General features: G+C 37.7%; 1 long non-coding RNA gene across 1 annotated transcript; it reads right to left on the bottom strand.

Moving 5' to 3' along the window:
- Positions 1-858: 858 nt before the first annotated feature.
- On the bottom strand, positions 859-3,639 carry LOC149181724 (uncharacterized). The gene is made up of 3 exons (XR_016257559.1): positions 3,453-3,639; positions 2,894-2,925; positions 859-1,123 (listed from the first exon to the last, which is right to left on the bottom strand). It is a non-coding gene; the product is annotated as an uncharacterized LOC149181724 (long non-coding RNA).
- Positions 3,640-19,388: the final 15,749 nt, after the last annotated feature.

Here is a 19,388-nt window from a genome sequence, read left to right as displayed (position 1 = left end):
ACCCATTGTCTTTACAAGCTCTCCGGCACTGTACATTCATTTTCCTTATGCCAATTTACAAAACCTGTCAATGCTGTCAAGCTGTGCCAGGGATTTACATAGCCATAATAGTTGTCAGATACGAATGTTAGACCAGGAAGCAGAATTGAAGTGGGCGGCAATTGCCGTGGCTAGGCAAACCCATAAGAATTCTGGGAACCATAATTGGGATCCCTCCCCTGCACACAAAGAATCCTACCATTAGAGATTTTAGACGGAAAGAAAAAGTGCTCGGAATTGCCATTTTCTTTTTTCCCTCTCAAAGTGCTCATGAACCAAGTGTGGCCTTGATCTGAAAATCCAGTAAACCTTGTATCTTTTAAAGGTAAAAAGGTCACAGATTCTCGAATTTTATGTTACAGAGCCTTCGGTTTGAATTTCAACTCTTTGATTTGATGCTGTGTCACTGTGACACTTCACTGTCACTTTTTCCATTTCTTTGTAGTGCAGAAGCAAGTAAATTTCTAAAACTATTACTTATTGTTGCATTGTGTGTATTTATGCTGAAGCTCGTTTGTTTTTTCGAAAATTTATCAAGTAATGCTTTTATCAAGCAATGACCTTTGGCAGTAGTTGACTCCACTTTAGCATCCGTGTCAAAGTTCGTCGACAAACACATCGCTGCAATAATGCTCCAAAGTTTGAGATTCACTGTTCACTGCCCTGTCTTTTACAGCTGCATTTTCAAAATGTTGGGATGCTGTATAATTTCCGTTGGCCATCCATTCCCATTTCAATGAAAACCATTCAGGTTTCTTTTCATATGCCCAAAACTACAGGACGATAACCAATAGTGTACAAGCAAGTGTAAACATAAATTGGAAAGTATTCTCTTTTCCTAGAAAACAATTTTGTAACTAATCGTAAACAGCCCGGGCACTCCATGTTGTCAAATTCTTGTAGAACAATTTTACCAGTATGCTATATACTGACGATGCAAAAATCAGCAGCCTGTTATCTGATAACTATGTAGCTGTCATTTAGTTCCCTACCCACTGCAGAGCATATAAAAATGCTTGCTCAACATAGAAATTCCCATTCTGCTTTTCTATGTATTATACCCCAAATGTTTAATATCCACATTCTGCATTATGGAATAAAACCGAGATTAAGAATATAAACTCGTATTATGTGTAATTATGAAACTATCGATATCTCTGAAGGCTATTTCTTCACTGCACATGCATACATTTAAAAACAATCAATGGTCAATAATTATTGACGAAGCGAATTTTAAGACTTCGTAAGAGAATTGCATACAATTCAATGATGTGAAAATTAAAAATCCCTTCTATAAGATCTTCTAGATATGGGAGGGGGTGTGAATTTTTAAGTCTCAGATTATTGAATTGTATAAAATTTGGATAGTTGAGTATTTGACTCAAATTAAATACGTAAAATGAAAAGGAGTTGTCTTAGTGTGATTTTTTGGATTTTTTAATGTTGAAATCTGACAGAAAATTTTGAGGTGAAATTTTGATTTGTGTTATTTCACTGGTTTTTTTACTGTATATACGGATTCAGCACCCTGAAAAATTTCTAGGGTACTTGGATTGTGCAGGGTTATCCATCAAACTTGTGATTTCAATAAATTCGGACAGGATTTTAAAGAAATTAGATTAGAAAAACCCAAAAAAAAACTTCTAAAAAATCACACTAAAGACAACAGGAATGAAAAAATATTTACAAATTTAGAAACAATTTCATGTATACTTGACTTTTCACATGCTTTGAGATTCGAATAATAATAACTATGGCTATTCGCGACTTTTCACATGCTTTGAGATTCGAATAATAATAAGAACTATGGCTATTCGCAGTACAAACGTGAACATAATAGTTTTCTGCCGGAGAAGGCGTTGATGCATGTTGCTAGATTCTGCTTCTTTCAGTTGGAATTAAGGAAAAAACAAAATTTGCATGATGGTTTGGTAACGGTGGAGAACAATTAATTAGACAAAATGGATTTCAAACTATCCTACCATCTCAAAAACTAGTTTCTTTTGTGACATTGTGGAGCAATCATTAGAATCCAGTGCCCCTGAGTTCTTGCAGTGCGCAGGAGTTAAAAACACCTGCATCCTTATTCCATTATATTTCTGGCATTGAACATCTTTGTTGGAGCAAAGCCCAAATTTGAAGTGTTGATATAAACAAAGATGCATTGGAAATGTTACATGTTTTAAGTTGTATATAGTCAAAATCCACCTTTGTTTATGTTTTACATGTCCATGCTTTATCTGAATGTGCAGCATTGATTTTTCAGTCTACTCGAGCCCAAGTAATTGTCCATGGAACTGAAAAAGCCAATTATAAATACACAAGTAACTCCTATGATCCTTGGTTTGAACAATGAGGGTATCATAACAAAGAAGACAAGTTAACCTTACGATAGGACCCTCACTTAAACACAGGAAGGAATAGTGGCAGCTTGGGGTCACTTCTCACAGAGATTTAGGGCATTTTTTGCAAATCTATTAAGAGCTGCTCTGCATTTTTTGTATCTGAAAGTTTGAAAAACCCAATGCCAAAGCTAAGGCGACTGAAGTACTAAGCTACATTTAAAATTCTATACTCTAGATTTTGCAGCTGATCATATTGTTTGTATGGTTTCTAAATTTCACTGTGTAGTAGATTTATAACGAAAAACCATATAAACAACACATCACATTTAAAATTGTCATCCACATGATGTGGACCGCCAACTGAACGTAAGTTGCTAGAGCTTATAAAAAACAAACGGTAGATAAAATCTTGAATAATAAAAGTGCAAAACAGGGCTTCTGAACTGTAAGGGAATCGAACCTGAACAAAACAAGAAGCAGCATTGGATGAGCAAAGAGGCATGACTTACCAAAATAGCTCAATAGCTGTTCTGCACGGATCCTGAAATCGATGAAGTGGCATAATGGTAGAATTAGAAGAAAAACATGAGAGGAGACGAAGATAAGAGCCTATTACAACCCAACCCAACTCACAGGACGACATACATCACCTCTACCAACCCACCATCTATATGTTTCTTGAGTTTTTTAAGAAATTCATGCAGATATGTTGGCAGCTAGCTCTTTGGATAATCTATTTAGCCAGGGTTTTGTCGAAAAGCTCGGAGCAGTTATTGTAAATAATCTATTTAGTGAGGGGTTTGTCGAAAAGTCTGAGAGTTATTGTGAAGCTTTACAAACAAAAAATACATCAACAAAAAAGTCTGAGCAGTTATTGTGAAGCTTCACAGAAAAAAGCAGAATACATCAAGATGAAGAAACAATCTGTCTTGTAAACTATTTTTAACCTGGTTAAAATAATTTCTTTCTGTCTTTCGTCAATTTGCCACCATTTTGACATTTTGTGCTCAGCCTTGCCCTCTTTTTAATATTCTTTGCTTACAGCCACGTTGACAACAGCTAACTCACCTGTGTCTTGATTCTGGCAAGAAATTCGGGGTTGCCACCTTTTTGATGTTTTGTGTTCGGCATTGCCATTCTTTTTTAATATTCTTTGCTCACAGCCACGTTCACCGACAGCTAACTCTCCCGTTTCTTGATTTTTGCCAGAAATTCGGGGTTTTGGAGGAAGATTTAGCCCAGACTTAGCCTTAATGTTTTGGACGACGCCTAATGTTTTGTCCTTTTGTCGAATCTCGAACTTGCCACCATTTTGACGTTTGCTTCCAGCCATCCAGCGACACTGCTCCGTTCGTTTTTTCTTAAATTAAAACCTCCCGTGATCCAATGTATTTTTTGTCACATCATTCCAGCTACATATTTTTATTTTTAATAATCCGGATTTCTGTTGGAGTGATAGATTTTTTTTGTCAGATCAATCCAGCTACATATTTTTATTTCTAATATCGGGATTTTTGTGGAAGTGAAAGTGAGTCGTAATTTTATTTTAAAATAAAATGATATGATATTTTAATCTATGTTATATAAAAATAGTTAAAGGCATTATCAGTTTTTTGTTTTAGCTTTTCACAATTTAATTTTTTTTATTTAAATTGACGAGAGGTTGATTCAATTTTTTAACAATTTTTTTTGAAAAGACAATGTCAAAAAATCGATGTTAATATATTTTCATAATTTCCTTCCAATAATTCTCTTGTTGAAAAGATAATGCCAAAAAATCGATGCTAACATATTCCCATAGCTTTCTTTGATGTTTTTGAACGTATCACATTCCAAAATGAAATGTTTTTTCTATTCCATTGCCCGAGACATGCAAAATGTACACATCACATTCCAAAATGAAATGTTTTTCCTCTTCCATTGCCCGAGACATACAAAATGTACACATCACATTCCAAAATGAAATGTTTTCTGATTGCACTGCCCCATATGTGCAAAATGTACACACTCGTTCTTCCTGAGCTTCTTTAGGTTTTTTCCACTGTCCTATTTCACGCCAAAGTTGATGCGAGTTGGTTCTTAATTGAGCAATAAGAACCTTTGTCCTCCACGGAATGTTAGCTCCAATGTACTCTTTTTGTTGGAGATCACAAGTAGGGTTGAATTCCTTAATGTAGTACTTCTTCTTTCTACCCAACTCTTTTCCTTCTCCGTAGCAAAATTTTTTAGCTCCTTGCTATTTGTGGGACAGACATTGAGGTAGATATCCCATTTTTGCATCCATGTAGTTTTGTCTCATCCATGTTTTCTTTCTTTCACTCATGCCTTCATTGAAGATAACATTAGGTCATCTACCTACTCCTATTTGCTCAATTCTTTTTAAACATCTTATGAGTAGCATCATAGCAATTGTTTTAATGAGAGTTTGTTAGGTCCTTATAATACTAATAATGCCCCCATTACTATTGTAGTTGTATCCCTTATTAATATTGTTGTGCCCCTATGGTCCCCATATTGTTATTATTGTGCCCCATAGAATCCCTCTATTGTTATTTTTGTGTCTTTATATTATTATTGTTAGGTCGCCTTGGTTATATTGTGACTCCTTAGACTCCTATTTATAAAAAAGAGGTTTTGTCATTTGAATCATCCAAGAATTGTTCATTTATGTAATGTAAAGGAGGTTGCCCCCTCGAAGAGGCTGAATTCTAAGGCGTTGATCTATCTTTTCTATCTTTTTGTGAGCTGGTTTTATAGCATTTGGTATCAGAGCTTTGGATTCTAGGGTTTCGTTGCTCCAAATTGTTCATCGTGGCATTTTCGCTATAACTCTTTTTCTGCGACGTTTCAGAAGTGAACAAAAAAAACCATTTGAGACGAAATCGCGTTGAACCTCGGGTCCAAATTTCAGAGCTTTTCGCGCTATATTTGCGGAGATATGATCTGAGGAAGTTGGTCTTTTTGCAGACTCCTGAATTACATTCCAAACAGGTGACCTTGGGAAAATCGTCATAACTTTTGTTTTGAGCATCAAATTGCAATTTCGTAAGAAGTTACAGAAAGAGGACGGACTTTAGTTTCCTGTGTATATTTTTTAGACCCGAAGGTCAAAACAGTGACACGTGGCACCTCATACAAGTTCGCTCTTCTGAAAAGGTATATAATCAGGTCATCTTGGGAGATTGTGCATAACTCTTTCTTGGAGAATCTAAATTCAATCAGACTGGTGGCATTGGAAAGAGGACATAGAGGGCTACTGCAGGTCGCAATTTCAGAACTGAAAGATCCGAAATTACAGAGATACATCATATTCAATATCGAGTGCCTACAAAGTGAAAAAATGTGTGTTTTTTTTTTAATTTGCATAAGTTTGGTTTGAAAAATTAATTTGAAGGAATTCAAAGGGAATAGTGAAGAATTATTATGGGTAATTGATGCCCCGAAGAAAGAAAACGGAAACACCTAGTAAACAACCTGAAAACTCTAGCATGACTCATGAAGAAGAGGAAGAAATGCTACATGATATATCAAAATTACAAGATCAAGTGCAACAAATGTCACTCTCACAAAAGCTAACAGAAGCTAAGATAAATGTCGTGGAATCTAAGATAAAGGACGTATAAGCTAAGATGAATGATATGCAAAACTAAGATCAATGGCATGGAAGCTAAGATGAATGGCATGGATGCTAAAATGGATGGCATGGATGATAAGTTGGAAGAAAAGATAAATTTGAATAAATTGCTACAAGAAATGGTTACTAATGGTGAAAGGGTAGTAAAGGAAACTCATGATGAGAACAAAAGAAATGTTAATCATGATTTTATAGACTCTAATGTTGGATAGAAGACCCACCATATTTCAAAAATCGGTATGAGGGAGTTTGATGGCAAGGATCCCGCAACATGGATACTACAGATGGAGCAATTTTTTGATCTCAATAATGTGCAAAATACACAAAAGGTACATATTGCAACTTTATATTTGGAACCAAATCAGTTTGTATGGTATCAATGGCTTTGCTCTCGTAAAAAAATTATCACTTGGGCAATTTTTACAGAATAAATGACAGCACATTATGAGGATACAAAAAGCAACACTTTTTTTAGCCAATTGATAAGTCTCAAACAAAAAGGTTCAATGATGGAGCATATTGAGGAGTTCCAAAAATTGAACATAAGGGTAAAAAATATTCCAGAGGAGCATAGAATTGATGTGTTCATAGGGACTTTAAAGGAGAATATCCAACATGATGTTCGCCTTTGGAAACTTGATTCATTGGAGAAGGCATTTAGGTTAGCAAGAAATATGGAAAGCAAAATTATGGCAACCAGGAAGCCTACCAATCACAACTATAAAGATAGAAGTGTTGTTGCCCCTAGCCTTCCACAACCTATAAGGTTGACACCACAAAAATTGGAAGAAAAAAGAGCAAAAGGGCTTTGTTACAGTTGTGATAGCAAATACGCTAAAGGTCATAAGTGTGCTGAGAAGAAATTATTCTACATAGATTGTGAAGAGAAAGAAGAAAAGGAACAAGAAAGGTCAAAAAAAGAGGATATACTCCAGGAACAAAGCCTAAATAAAGAAGAAATGAATTCAACCATATCTTGTAATGCATTGGCTGGAATTACTACTCCTCAAACCATCAAGATAGAAGGACATATCAAGAAGAAAAAAGTAATAGTGTTGATTGATTCAGGAAGTACCCACAGTTTTATTCATTGTAAGATAGCAAAAGAATTGAATTGCTTCTTATATCCAGCACCAGAGTGTCAAGTGATGGTTGTAAGTGGAGGAACGATAAATTGCTCTGGAAAGTGCCATAATATAAAGCTATCCATGGGATAATATGTATTGAATAGCCCAATGCTTTCCATTCCAATGGGAGGTGTTGATGTTATACTAGGAGTTCAATGGCTACAAAACTTGGATACAATAGCTTTTAACTTTCAAGAAATTTTCATGAAATTTTATGCAGAAGGAAAGGAAATTAAATTAAGGGGCATTGCAGGGAAACCGGGAAAGATAATCAGCTCTAACGGTATGACAAAGCTTCTAAAAAAGGAACAACGAGGTGTAATTGCACAATTATGTTCGCTAGATGTTTCCACATCAAAATCATCTATTTCTCTAGATCTCCAAAAAGTCTTGGACAATCATTCCAAGGTATTCGAGACTCTCAAAGGTCTCCCTCCTATTCGTGATCACGATCATGCTATTCATTTGATCCCAGGAAGTGTTCCTCCAAACATCAGGCTGTACAGATATCCTTATTCCCCAAAAGAGTGAAATTGAACGTATGGTTACAGAAATGCTAGAGGTTGGTATAATTCAACCTCGCCAAAGTTCTTTCTCTGCTCCAGTAGTATTGGTGCACAAGAAGGATGGATCATGGCGCATGTGTCCGGATTATAGGGAGCTCAACAAGCTCACTATTAAAGATAAGTTTCCCATTCCTGTCATTGACTAATTATTGGATGAATTGCATGGATCAATTTACTTCACCAAGTTGGATCTTCATTCAGGATATCATCAAATTAGAATGAAGACTGAAGACATTCCGAAAACAACATTTAGTACTCATGAGGGTCACTATGAATTTTTGGTCATGCCTTTTGGCCTTACCAATGCACCTTCTACATTTCAAGGTTTGGTGAATTCCATTTTCAAACCTTTCCTTAGAAAATTTGTGTTAGTAATTTTTGATGATATACTAATCTACAGCAAGTCTTGGAAGGATCATGTTGAACATGTTGACAGGGTGCTACAACTATTAGAGGAGAAACAATTATATGCAAAAAGATCCAAATGTTTCTTTGGAGTACAAGAGGTGGAATATCTGGGTCATATTGTATCTCATGAAGGAGTTAAGGTAGACCCTAGCAAAATTAAAGCCATTAAGAAATGGAAAATCCCCACATCCATAAAGCATTTGCGAGGATTTCTCGGGTTGACAGGGTATTATCGCAAGTTCGTTTAGAATTATGGAAAAATAGCAGCACCTCTAACAACATTATTGAAGAAAGATGCATTTTTATGGACTCCAAAAGCAACAAAGGCCTTCGAACATCTTAAAGAGGCAATGTGCCAAGCACTAGTCTTAGCTAAACCAGACTTCACAAAAACCTTTATTGTGGAATGTGATGCTTCAGGAAATGGAAGTGGTGTTGTTTTAATGCAAAATGAAATACCCATTGCTTTCGAAAGTCGTCCAATCAAGGGAAAGTATTTACACAAAGCTATTTATGAGAAGGAAATGTTGGCAATACTACATGCACTTAAGAAATGGTGACCCTACCTAATGAGAAGACACTTCAAGGTAAAAACGGATCATGATAGCCTTAAATACTTTTTAGAACAAATATTATCCTCTGAAGAACAACAAAATTGGGTCACAAAGATGTTGGGTTATGACTTTGAAATCATCTACAAAAAAGGGAAGCAAAATGTTGTGGCAGATGCACTCTCAAGAAAGGATGAGGATGTGGAAGCATTGTTCTGCGCCATTTATATTATCCAACCAGATTGGATAAACGAAGCAAGGGGGGAATGGAAGAATGACGAAGAAGTGTGGGCACTTATTCAAAAGTTACAACAAGATTCCAGTGCATTTGATACATTTAGCTGGAAAAATGATTCGCTATGGTACAAAGATTGCTTATACCTCTGTAAGAATGCCCAACTCAAACAAAAGATTCTTTTGGAATTGCACGCTTCTCCCTCAGGGAGCACTCAGGATTTTTAAAAACTTACCACAGGGTTAAGAAGGAATTTTTTTGGGATGGCTTTAAATCAGATATTCAAAAGTTTGTGGCGGAATCTTTGGTTTCCCAACAAAATAAAGTTGAAACAATTAAGACACCAGGTCTATTACAACCTTTATCCATTCCAAGCCAACATTGGGAGGAGGTTTTAATGGATTTTATCACAGGTTTACCCAAGTCTGAGGGAAATAGTGTCATCATGGTGGTAGTTGACAGACTTACCAAGTATGCACACTTTTGTGCATTATCACATCTATTTAAAGCTAGTAAAGTTTCTACTGCATTTATGGAAACAATTCAAAAGCTACATGGAAACCCAAAGATTATTGTAAGTAACAGAGATCCCATTTTTACTAGAAATTTTTGGACAGAATTATTTTCTTGTCTTGGTACTCAATTAGATCATAGCTCATCTTATCATCCTCAATCTGATGGGCAAACTAAGATAGTAAACAAATGTTTGGAAGGATATCTTCGTTGCTTTGTATCTGATAAACAGATACAATGGGTCAAATGGTTGCCTCTGGCTGAATGGTGGTATAACACTTCCTTCCATACTGCAACAAAAATGACCCCATTTATGGCACTTTATGGATATCAGCCACCATCCATCACATCATATTTAAGAGAAAATTCGAAGGTTCAAGCAGTGGAACATCACATCAAGCATCAACGACATGTTCTCCAACTCTTAAAGGATAACCTTGTGTTGGCACAGAATAGAATGAAACAACCAACAAATCAACATCGTAGCGAAAGAAGTTTTGATGTAGGTGACTGGGCATTCCTACAACTACAACCATATAAACAAATGTCCCTCAAGCAAGCTAAGAAGGATAATAAATTATCACCAAAGTATTATGGTCTATATAAGGTGTTGCAAAAGATTGGTACTATGGCATAAAAATTGGAGCTTCTTGCAGCTTCTCGAGTGCACCCAGTTTTCCATGTTTCATGTTTAAAGAAGGTTATAGGCGACAAGCTCCAAGTTCAAACAATATTGCCAGAACTTGATGAGGAAGGAAAAATTATATTGGAACCGGAAGCAGTCATAGAAACAAGAACTCGACAGTTATGAAATCGATCCATTTTAGCGTATCTCATCAAGTGGAAGAACTTATCTACTAAAGATTCCACATGGGAGGATGAGAATTTTATACAGAAGCATCCAGAACTACTTATGCGTTGAGGACAACATTTTTTTGAAGGAGAAGGGCATGTTAGGTCCCTATAATACTAATGATGCCCCCATTACTATTGTAGTTGTATCCCTTATTAATATTATTGTGCCCCTATGGTCCCCATATTGTTATTACTGTGCCCCATAGAATCCCTCTATTGTTATTTTTGTGCCATTATATTATTATTATTAGGTCGGCTTGGTTATATTGTGACTCCTTAGACTCCTGTATATAGAAAGGAGGTTTTGTCATTTGAATCATCCAAGAATTGTTCATTTATGTAATGTAAAGGAGGTTGCCTCCTCGAAGAGGATGAATTCTAAGGAGTTGATATATCTTTTCTATCTTTTTGTGAGCTGGTTTCATGGCATAAGAAGGATGGATGATGGCCCACAGAGAAAGCATTGAACTAGTGGATTCAGAACAAATGGTGCCCAAAGGGAGAGATTCAGTTGCATTTAGGATCTAATGGATTCCTCATTGTTATATTTGACCTCTTGGAAGACGGGAATCATATCTTCAAAGGAGGCCCTTATTTCTTTAATTATCTTGGTCTTTACATGCAGTACTAGAAGGACAATTTCACTCTTGAAAAGGAGGACTTCACTAGAGTCCCTATTTGGGTAAGACTCTACTCACTACCCACTAACTACTAGTCGACATTGGTGTTAAAAGGAATAGGGGATGAGCTAGGGGAATATATTAAAATGTCAAAGGGAACAAAAAATGGTTACTATGTCTCTTATGCAAGAATCTGTGTTTACATGGATGTATCAGGGGCACTACCGGAGGCCATCAAGTTAGTCTTTTGGGATGAAGTTTGGCTCCAGAATATAAACTATGAGCATATACCATTCTGATGCAGAAAATGCCATGAGCACGGGCACTTATTCAAAGACTGCCCCCAGAACAAAGTGCAGCAAAACAACACTCAAGCGCAAAAGAAGTCAGATGAACAAGGCTACACCAAGGTTGGACCCAAAAACAAGCACAATAGGAAGGCTCAAGGCAAACAACGACCTCAACAAGTAGCCAACAAAAACAAGTTTGTAGCCTTATAGTAAGAGCAGGAGGAACCAACCTTAGATGATCATGTTAAGTAAGGAAACAAAAGGCCAATCCGAAACTCAACAGTTCATAACCAATTTCCAGGGGAGGGCTATGAGTACTACCACAATGAGGAGGACCAGACTCCAGAAGACACTAAAATGGAATTGATGATGTCATAAAACTCAACTGAAGACCATGCCATAGAATAATCCCTTAAAGGAGTGGACCTCAACTCAGTAGCAAAGGAATGGGAAAAGGTGGCTTGGCTTCCATACCTAAGGAGCACATACAAAAAATAGAAGGAGCTTATCTATTACTGTTGAAGTTTCTAAATTTACATAGTTTAGAAACCCTTCATGCACTTTTTCTGATTTATTCCTACCTACTTGTTATTTTTCCTTTAACAAGATATTTATAAAGTAAATACTGAAAATAAACATCAGTGCATGCTCAACATATTACAGATCAACAACTAAAAGAAACAAGAACAAACACACCACATGACACCATTATTTTTGGACCAATGTCCTCGGAAAAACCCAATGCCGGAAAACTGGTGCAAGTATCTGAGGGTTTTATTAATAAGCAATATCAAAGTACAATCTAGGTGTTGTAACTGGCCTACCCATCAGAGAATTTCCTTAGCAGTTATACCTCACAGTTTGAGAGAAATCTCTTGGCTGAAACCCCGGAAAACCCTTCCGGCAGTTCCTCAGCACGAAATTGCTCCTGCAACCCCATCGTCTGCCCAAACTGGACTACGTCAGCCCCTCTCTGTCTCACATTGGACCTGCGTCAGCCCCAAGAGGCTCTGTGTCAGCTCTGGGAGCCTCTACATCAGCTATGCTGACCCCTCTAGTGCTCTGCGCAGCACTTGGGGAAAATTGTCATTACTATTTAACTATTTTTTAATCTCCCAAGATGACCTGATTATATACCTTTTCAGAAGAGCAAACTTGTATGAGGTAACACGTGTCACTATTTTGACCTTCGGGTCTAAAAAATATACACAGGAAACTACAGTCTGTCCTCTTTCTGTAACTTCTTATGAAATTGCAATTTGATGCTCAAAACAAAAGTTATGATGATTTTCACAAGGTCACCTGTTTGGAATGCAATTCAGGAGTCTGCAAAAAGACCAACTTCCTCAGATCGTATCTCCACAAATATAGCGCAAAAAGCTCTAAAATTCGGACCCGAGGTTCAATGCGATTTCGTCTCAAATGGGTTTTTTTGTTCGCTTCTGAAACGTCGCAGAAAAAGAGTTATAGCGAAAATGCCACGATGACCTATTTGGAGCAGCGAAACCCTAGAATCCAAAGCTTTGATACCAAATGTTATGACACTAGTTCACAAAAAGATAGAAAAGATAGATAAACGCCTTAGAATTCAGCCTCTTTGAGAGGGCAACCTCCTTTACATTACATAAATGAACAATTCTTGGATGATTCAAATGACAAAACCTCCTTTCTATATATAGGAGTCTAAGGAGTCACAATATAACCAAGCTGACCTAACAATAATAATATAAAGGCACAAAAATAACAATAGAGGGATTCTATGGGGCACAGTAATAATAATATGGGGACCATAGGGGCACAACAATATTAATAAGGGATACAACTACAATAGTAATGGGGGCATCATTAGTATTATAGGGACCTAACAAACTCTCATCGAAACAACTGCTATGGTGTTGCTCATAAGATATTTAAAAAGAATTGAGCAAATAGGAGTATGTAGATGACCTAATGTTATATTCAATGAAGGCATGAGTGAAAGAAAGAAACCCCGGAAAACCCTTCTGACAGTTCCTCAGCACGAAACTGCTCCTGCAACCCCAGCGTCTGCCCAAATTGGACTACGTCAGCCCCTTTATGTCTCACGTTGGAACTGCGTCAGCCTTTCTTGGCCTGCGTCAGCCCCAGGAGGCTCTGTGTCAGCTCTGGGAGCCTCTGCGTCAGCTACGCTGACCCCTCTGGTGCTCTGCGCGGCACTTGGGAAAATCGTCATTACTTTTTAACTATTGGATCATGGCACATGTGTATTATATAAAAAACAGTTAAAGGCATGTATATTTTTTATATAATATACATGCCTTTAACTATTTTTTATATAATACACATGTGCCATGATCCAATAGTTAAAAATCAATGACGATTTTCCCAAGTGCCGCGCAGAGCACCAGAGGGGTCAACGTAGCTGACGCAGAGGCTCCCAGAGCTGACACAGAGCCTCCTGGTGCTGACGCAGGCCAAGAAAGGTTGATGCAGGTCCAACATGAGACAGAGAGGGGCTGACATAGTCTAGTTTGGGTAGACGCTGGGGTTGCAAGAGTAATTTTGTGCTGAGGAACTGCCGGAAGGGTTTTCCGGGGTTTCTTTCTTTCACTCATGCCTTCATTGAATATAACATTAGGTCATCTACCTACTCCTATTTGCTCAATTCTTTTTAAAAATCTTATGAGCAGCACCATAGCAGTTGTTTCAATGAGAGTTTGTTAGGTCCCTATAATACTAATGATGCCCCCATTACTATTGTAGTTGTATCCCTTATTAATATTGTTGTGCCCCTATGGTCCCCATATTGTTATTACTGTGCCCCATAGAATCCCTCTATTGTTATTTTTGTGCCTTTATATTATTATTGTTAGGTCGACTTGGTTATATTGTGATTCCTTAGACTCCTATATATAGAAATGAGGTTTTGTCATTTGAATCATCCAAGAATTGTTCATTTTTGTAATGTAAAGGAGGTTTCCCCCTCGAAGACGCTGAATTCTAAGGCGTTGATCTATCTTTTCTATCTTTTTGTGAGCTGGTTTCATAACATTTGGTATCAGAGCTTTGGATTCTAGGGTTTCGCTGCTCCAAATAGGTCATCGTGGCATTTTCGCTATAACTCTTTTTTTGCGATGTTTCAGAAGTGAACAAAAAAACCCATTTAAGACAAAATTTCATTGAACCTCGGGTCTGAATTTCAGAGCTTTTCGCGCTATATTTGTGGAGATATGATCTGAGGAAGTTGGTCTTTTTGCAGACTCTTGAATTACATTCCAAACATGTGACCTTGGGAAAATCGTCATAACTTTTGTTTTGAGCATCAGATTGCAATTTCGTAAGAAGTTACAAAAAGAGGACGAACTGTAGTTTCTTGTGTATATTTTTTAGACCTGAAGGTCAAAACAATGACACGTGGCACCTCATACAAGTTCGCTCTTCTGAAAAGGTATATAATCAAGTCATCTTGGGAGATTGTGCATAACTCTTTCTTGGAGAATCTAAATTCGATCAGACTAGTGGCATTGGAAAGAGGACATAGAGGGCTACTGCAGGTCGCAATTTCAGAACTGAAAGATCCGAAATTACAGAGATACATCATATTCAATATCAAGTGCCTACAAAGTGAAAAAAAGTGTGTATTTTTTTAATATTTGCATAAGTTTGGTTTGAAAAAATAGTTTGAAGGAATTCAAAGGGAATAGTGAAGAATTATTATCGGTAATTGATGCCCCGAAGAAATAAAATGGAAACACCTAGTAAACAACCTGAAAGCTCTAGCATGACTCATGAAGAAGAGGAAGAAATGCTACATGATATATCCAAATTACAAGATCAAGTACAACAAATGTCACTCTCACAAAAGCTAACAGAAGTTAAGATAAATGGCATGGAATCTAAGATAAAGGGCGTGGAAGCTAAGATGAATGGTGTAGAAACTAAGATCAATGGAATGGAAGCTAATATGAATGGCATGGACGCTAAGATGGATGGCATGGATGATAAGATGGAAGAATTGAAGATAAATTTAAATAAGTAGCTACAAGAAATAGTCACTAATGGTGAAAGGGTAGTAAAGGAAATTCATGATGAGAACAAAAGAAACGTTAATCATGATTTCATAGACTCTAATGTTGGATCGAAGACCCACCATATTCCAAAAATCAATATGAGGAAGTTTTATGGCAAGGATCCTACAACATGGATACTACAGATGGAGCAATTTTTTGATCTCAATAATGTGCAAAACACACAAAAGGTACGTATTGAAACTTTATATTTGGAACCAAATCAGTTTGTATGGTATCAATGGCTTTGCTCTCGTAAACAAATTATCACTTGGGCAATTTTTACAGAAGAAATGACAACACATTATGAGGATACAAAAAGCAACACTTTTTTTAGCCAATTGATAAGTCTCAAACAAAAGGGTTCAATGATGGAGCACATTTAGGAGTTCCAAAAATTGAATATAAGGGTAAAAAATATTCCAGAGGAGCATAGGATTGATGTGTTCATAGGGACTTTAAAGGAGAATATCCAACATGTTGTTCGCCTTTGGGAACCTGATTCATTGGAGAAGGCATTCAGGTTAGCAAGAAAAATGGAAAGCAAAATTATGGCAACCAGGAAGCCTACGACTCACAACTATAAAGATGGAAGTGTTGTTGCCCCTAGCCTTCCACAACCTATAAGGTTGACACCACAACAATTGGAAGAAAAAATAGCAAAAGGACTTTGTTACAGTTGTGATAGAAAATACACTAAAGGTCATAAGTGTGCTAAGAAGAAATTATTCTACATAGATTGTGAAGAGGAAGAAGAAAAGGAACAAGAAAGGTCAAAAGAAGAGGATATACTCCAGGAACAAAGCCTAGATAAACAAGAAATGAATCCGACTGTATCTTGTAATGCATTGGCTGGAACTACTACTCCTCAAACCATCAAGATAGAAAGACATATCAAGAAGAAAAAGATAATAGTGTTGATTGATTCAGGAAGTACCCACAATTTTATTCATTGTAAGATAGCAAAAGAATTGAATTGCTTCCTATATCCAACACCAGAGTGTCAAGTGATGGTTGCAAGTGGAGGAACGATAAATTGCTCTGAAAGTGCCATAATATCAAGCTATCCATGGGAGAATATGTATTGAATAGCCCAATGCTTTCCATTCCAATGGGAGGTGTTGATGTTGTACTAGGAGTTCAATGGCTACAATCCTTGGGGACAATAGCTTTTAACTTTCAACAAATTTTCATGAAATTTTATGCAGAAGGAAAGGAAATTGAATTAAGGGGCATTGCAGGGAAACTGGGAAAGATAATCAGCTCTAACGGTATGACAAAGCTTCTAAAAAAGGAACAACGAGGTGTAATTGCACAATTATGTTCGCTAGATGTTTCCACATCGAAATCATCTATTTCTCTAGATCTCCAAAAAGTCTTGGACAATCATTCCAAGGTATTTGAGACTCCCAAAGGTCTCCCTCCTATTCGTGATCACGATCATGCTATTCATTTGATTCCAGGAAGTACTCCTCCAAACATCAGGCCATACAGATATCCCTATTCCCAAAAGAGTGAAATTGAACGTATGGTTGAAGAAATGCTAAAGATGCGTATAATTCAACCTAGTAAAAGTTCTTTCTCTAATCTATTAGTATTGGTGCACAAGAAGGATGGATCATGGCCCACGGAGAAAGCATTGAATTGGTGGATTCAGAATAAATGGTGCCCAAAGGGAGAGATTCAGTTGCAGTTAGTATCTAATGGATTCTTCATTGTTATATTCAACCTCCTGGAAGACGGGAACCGTATCTTCGAAGGAGGCACATATTTCTCTAATTATCTTGGTCTTTACATGCGGTACTAGAAGGAAAATTTCACTCCTGAAAAGGAGGACTTCACCAGAGTCCCTATTTTGGTAAGACTCTACTCACTACCCATTGACTACTATTCGACATTGGTGTTAAAAGTAATAGGGGATGAGCTAGGGGAATATATTAAAATGTCAGAGGGAACAAAAAATGGTTACTATGTCTCTTATGCAAGAATTTGTGTTTACATGGATGTATTAGGGGCGCTACCGGAGGCCATCAAGTTAGTCTTCCAGGATGAAGTTTGGCTCCAGAATACAAATTATGAGCATATACCATTCTGATGCAGAAAATGCCATGAGCACGGGCACTTATTCAGAGACTGCCCCCAGAACAAAGTGCTGCAAAACAACACTCAAGCACAAAAGAAGTCAAATGAACAAGGTTGCACCAAGGTTGGACCCAAAAACTAGCACAACAGGAAGGCTCAAGGCAAACAACGACCTCAACAAGTAGCCAACAAAAACAAGTTTGAAGTCTTATAGTAAGAGCAGGAGGAACCAACCTTAGATGATCATGTTGAGGAAGGAAACAAAAGGCCAATCCAAAACTCAACAGTTCATAACCAATTTCTAGGGGAGGCCTATGAGCACTACCACAACGAGGAGGACTAGACTCCAGAAGACACTAAAATGGAATCAATGATGTCATAAAACTCAATTGAAGACCATGCCATAGAAGAATCCCTTAAAGGAGTGGACCTCAACTCAGTAGCAGAGGAATGGGGAAAAGGTGGCTTGGCTTCCATACCTAAGGAGCACATACAAAAAATAGAAGGAGCTTATCTATTACTGTTGAAGTTTCTAAATTTACATAGTTTAGAAACCCGTCATGCACTTTTTCTGATTTATTCCTACCTACTTGTTATTTTTCCTTTAACATGTTATTTACAAAGTAAATACTAAAAATAAACACCAGTGCATGCTCAACATATTACAGATCAACAACTAAAAGAAACAAGAACAAACACACCACATGACACCATTATTTTTGGATCAATGTCCCCAGAAAAACCCAATGCAGGAAAATTGGTGCAACTATTTGAAGGTTTTCTTATTAAGCAATATCATAGTACAATCTGGGTGTCGTAATTGGCCTACCCAACAGAGAATTTCCTTAGCAGTTATACCTCACAATTTGAGAGAAATCTCCTGGCTGAAACCCCGGAAAACCCTTTCAGCAATTCCTCAGTACGAAACTGCTCCTGCAACCCTAGTGTCTGCCCAAACTGGACTACGTCAGCCCCTCTCTGTCTCACGTTGGACCTGCGTCAACCTTTCTTGGCCTGTGTCAGCCCCAGGAGGCTCTGTGTCAGCTCTGGGAGCTTCTGCGTCAGCTACGCTAACCCCTTTGGTGCTTTGAGCAGCACTTGGCTACCTCTGCGTCAACTACGTTGGCCCCTCTGGTGCTCTACGCAGCACTTGGCTGCCTCTATGTGGCTTTGCGTAAGCCCTTTCTAACTCTGCGTCACCCTCCCTGGCTGTTGCGCTGCTCTCCCGACATAATCTCTGCCTTCTCTATTCCTCTATACTCAATGCCCCTCAGCTGCTCTCTTGATCACTAATTCCATCTCTCTTAGCAAACCCCATTCTAGAGAATATAATGACTGATCATTTGGTGTATTCTCCAAGTCACCCTCAAGCCTCCTCTTATACTTTTCCTATTGACATCTCAAAGGTCGAGATTAAGTCTCTAATCAACAGCTAAGATTAGATCTGGCTTGATCCATGTCTTTTGGACCATTCTAACACAGATTCATATTAATACACATTAATATTTTATTTTCCCTAAGTTTAGACTTAGGGACTCCATGAAAAATATTAATTATTTTAATATCTCCTGATTTGTTTAGAATCTGCCGAAACCCTTTCTAGGTATTGGAGTTCTCATGTGTCCCAACCTCTCCACCAAATTTCGTGGCTAGAGCATATTTGATGCTACCCCAAATCAACACTCCCTCTTAGCAAAGATTGTGCTCTAGCAATACTCCTCACTGAGTATTACTCTAATCATCCGGCATCAGTACCTATGCTGATGCTAGGGCCTTCCTACCCAAAATCCTCTGCAATGTTGCCTTCTGTACTGCTGCCCATGGTTCTTCCACTGTAACTATTGCATCTATACAACAACTCCCTCTACATCTGTGTTGTTGCTGGTCCTTTCTCCCAACACTGCACCCTCACTGCACCTCCTCTCATCAAGCTACATCGTGTTGCCCACTGCTGCACTACAACTCAGATACTGAGAAGTAAGTAGTTGATCTCCCAACTGACCTCCCTGTTGGGCTAGAGACACCCACTGATGTTGAAGCTCCCTCTGCCACTGACAAGTGCTCCCTCTATGACCTC

Source organism: Pinus tabuliformis, chromosome 3_2 (assembly GCF_031772625.1).
Source record: "Pinus tabuliformis cultivar Carrire ecotype Pingquan chromosome 3_2, CPIR1, whole genome shotgun sequence".
Taxonomy (NCBI): Eukaryota; Viridiplantae; Streptophyta; class Pinopsida; order Pinales; family Pinaceae; genus Pinus; species Pinus tabuliformis.
Note: the sequence above shows the minus strand (reverse complement) of the source record. Positions and strands in the feature narration are given on the sequence as shown.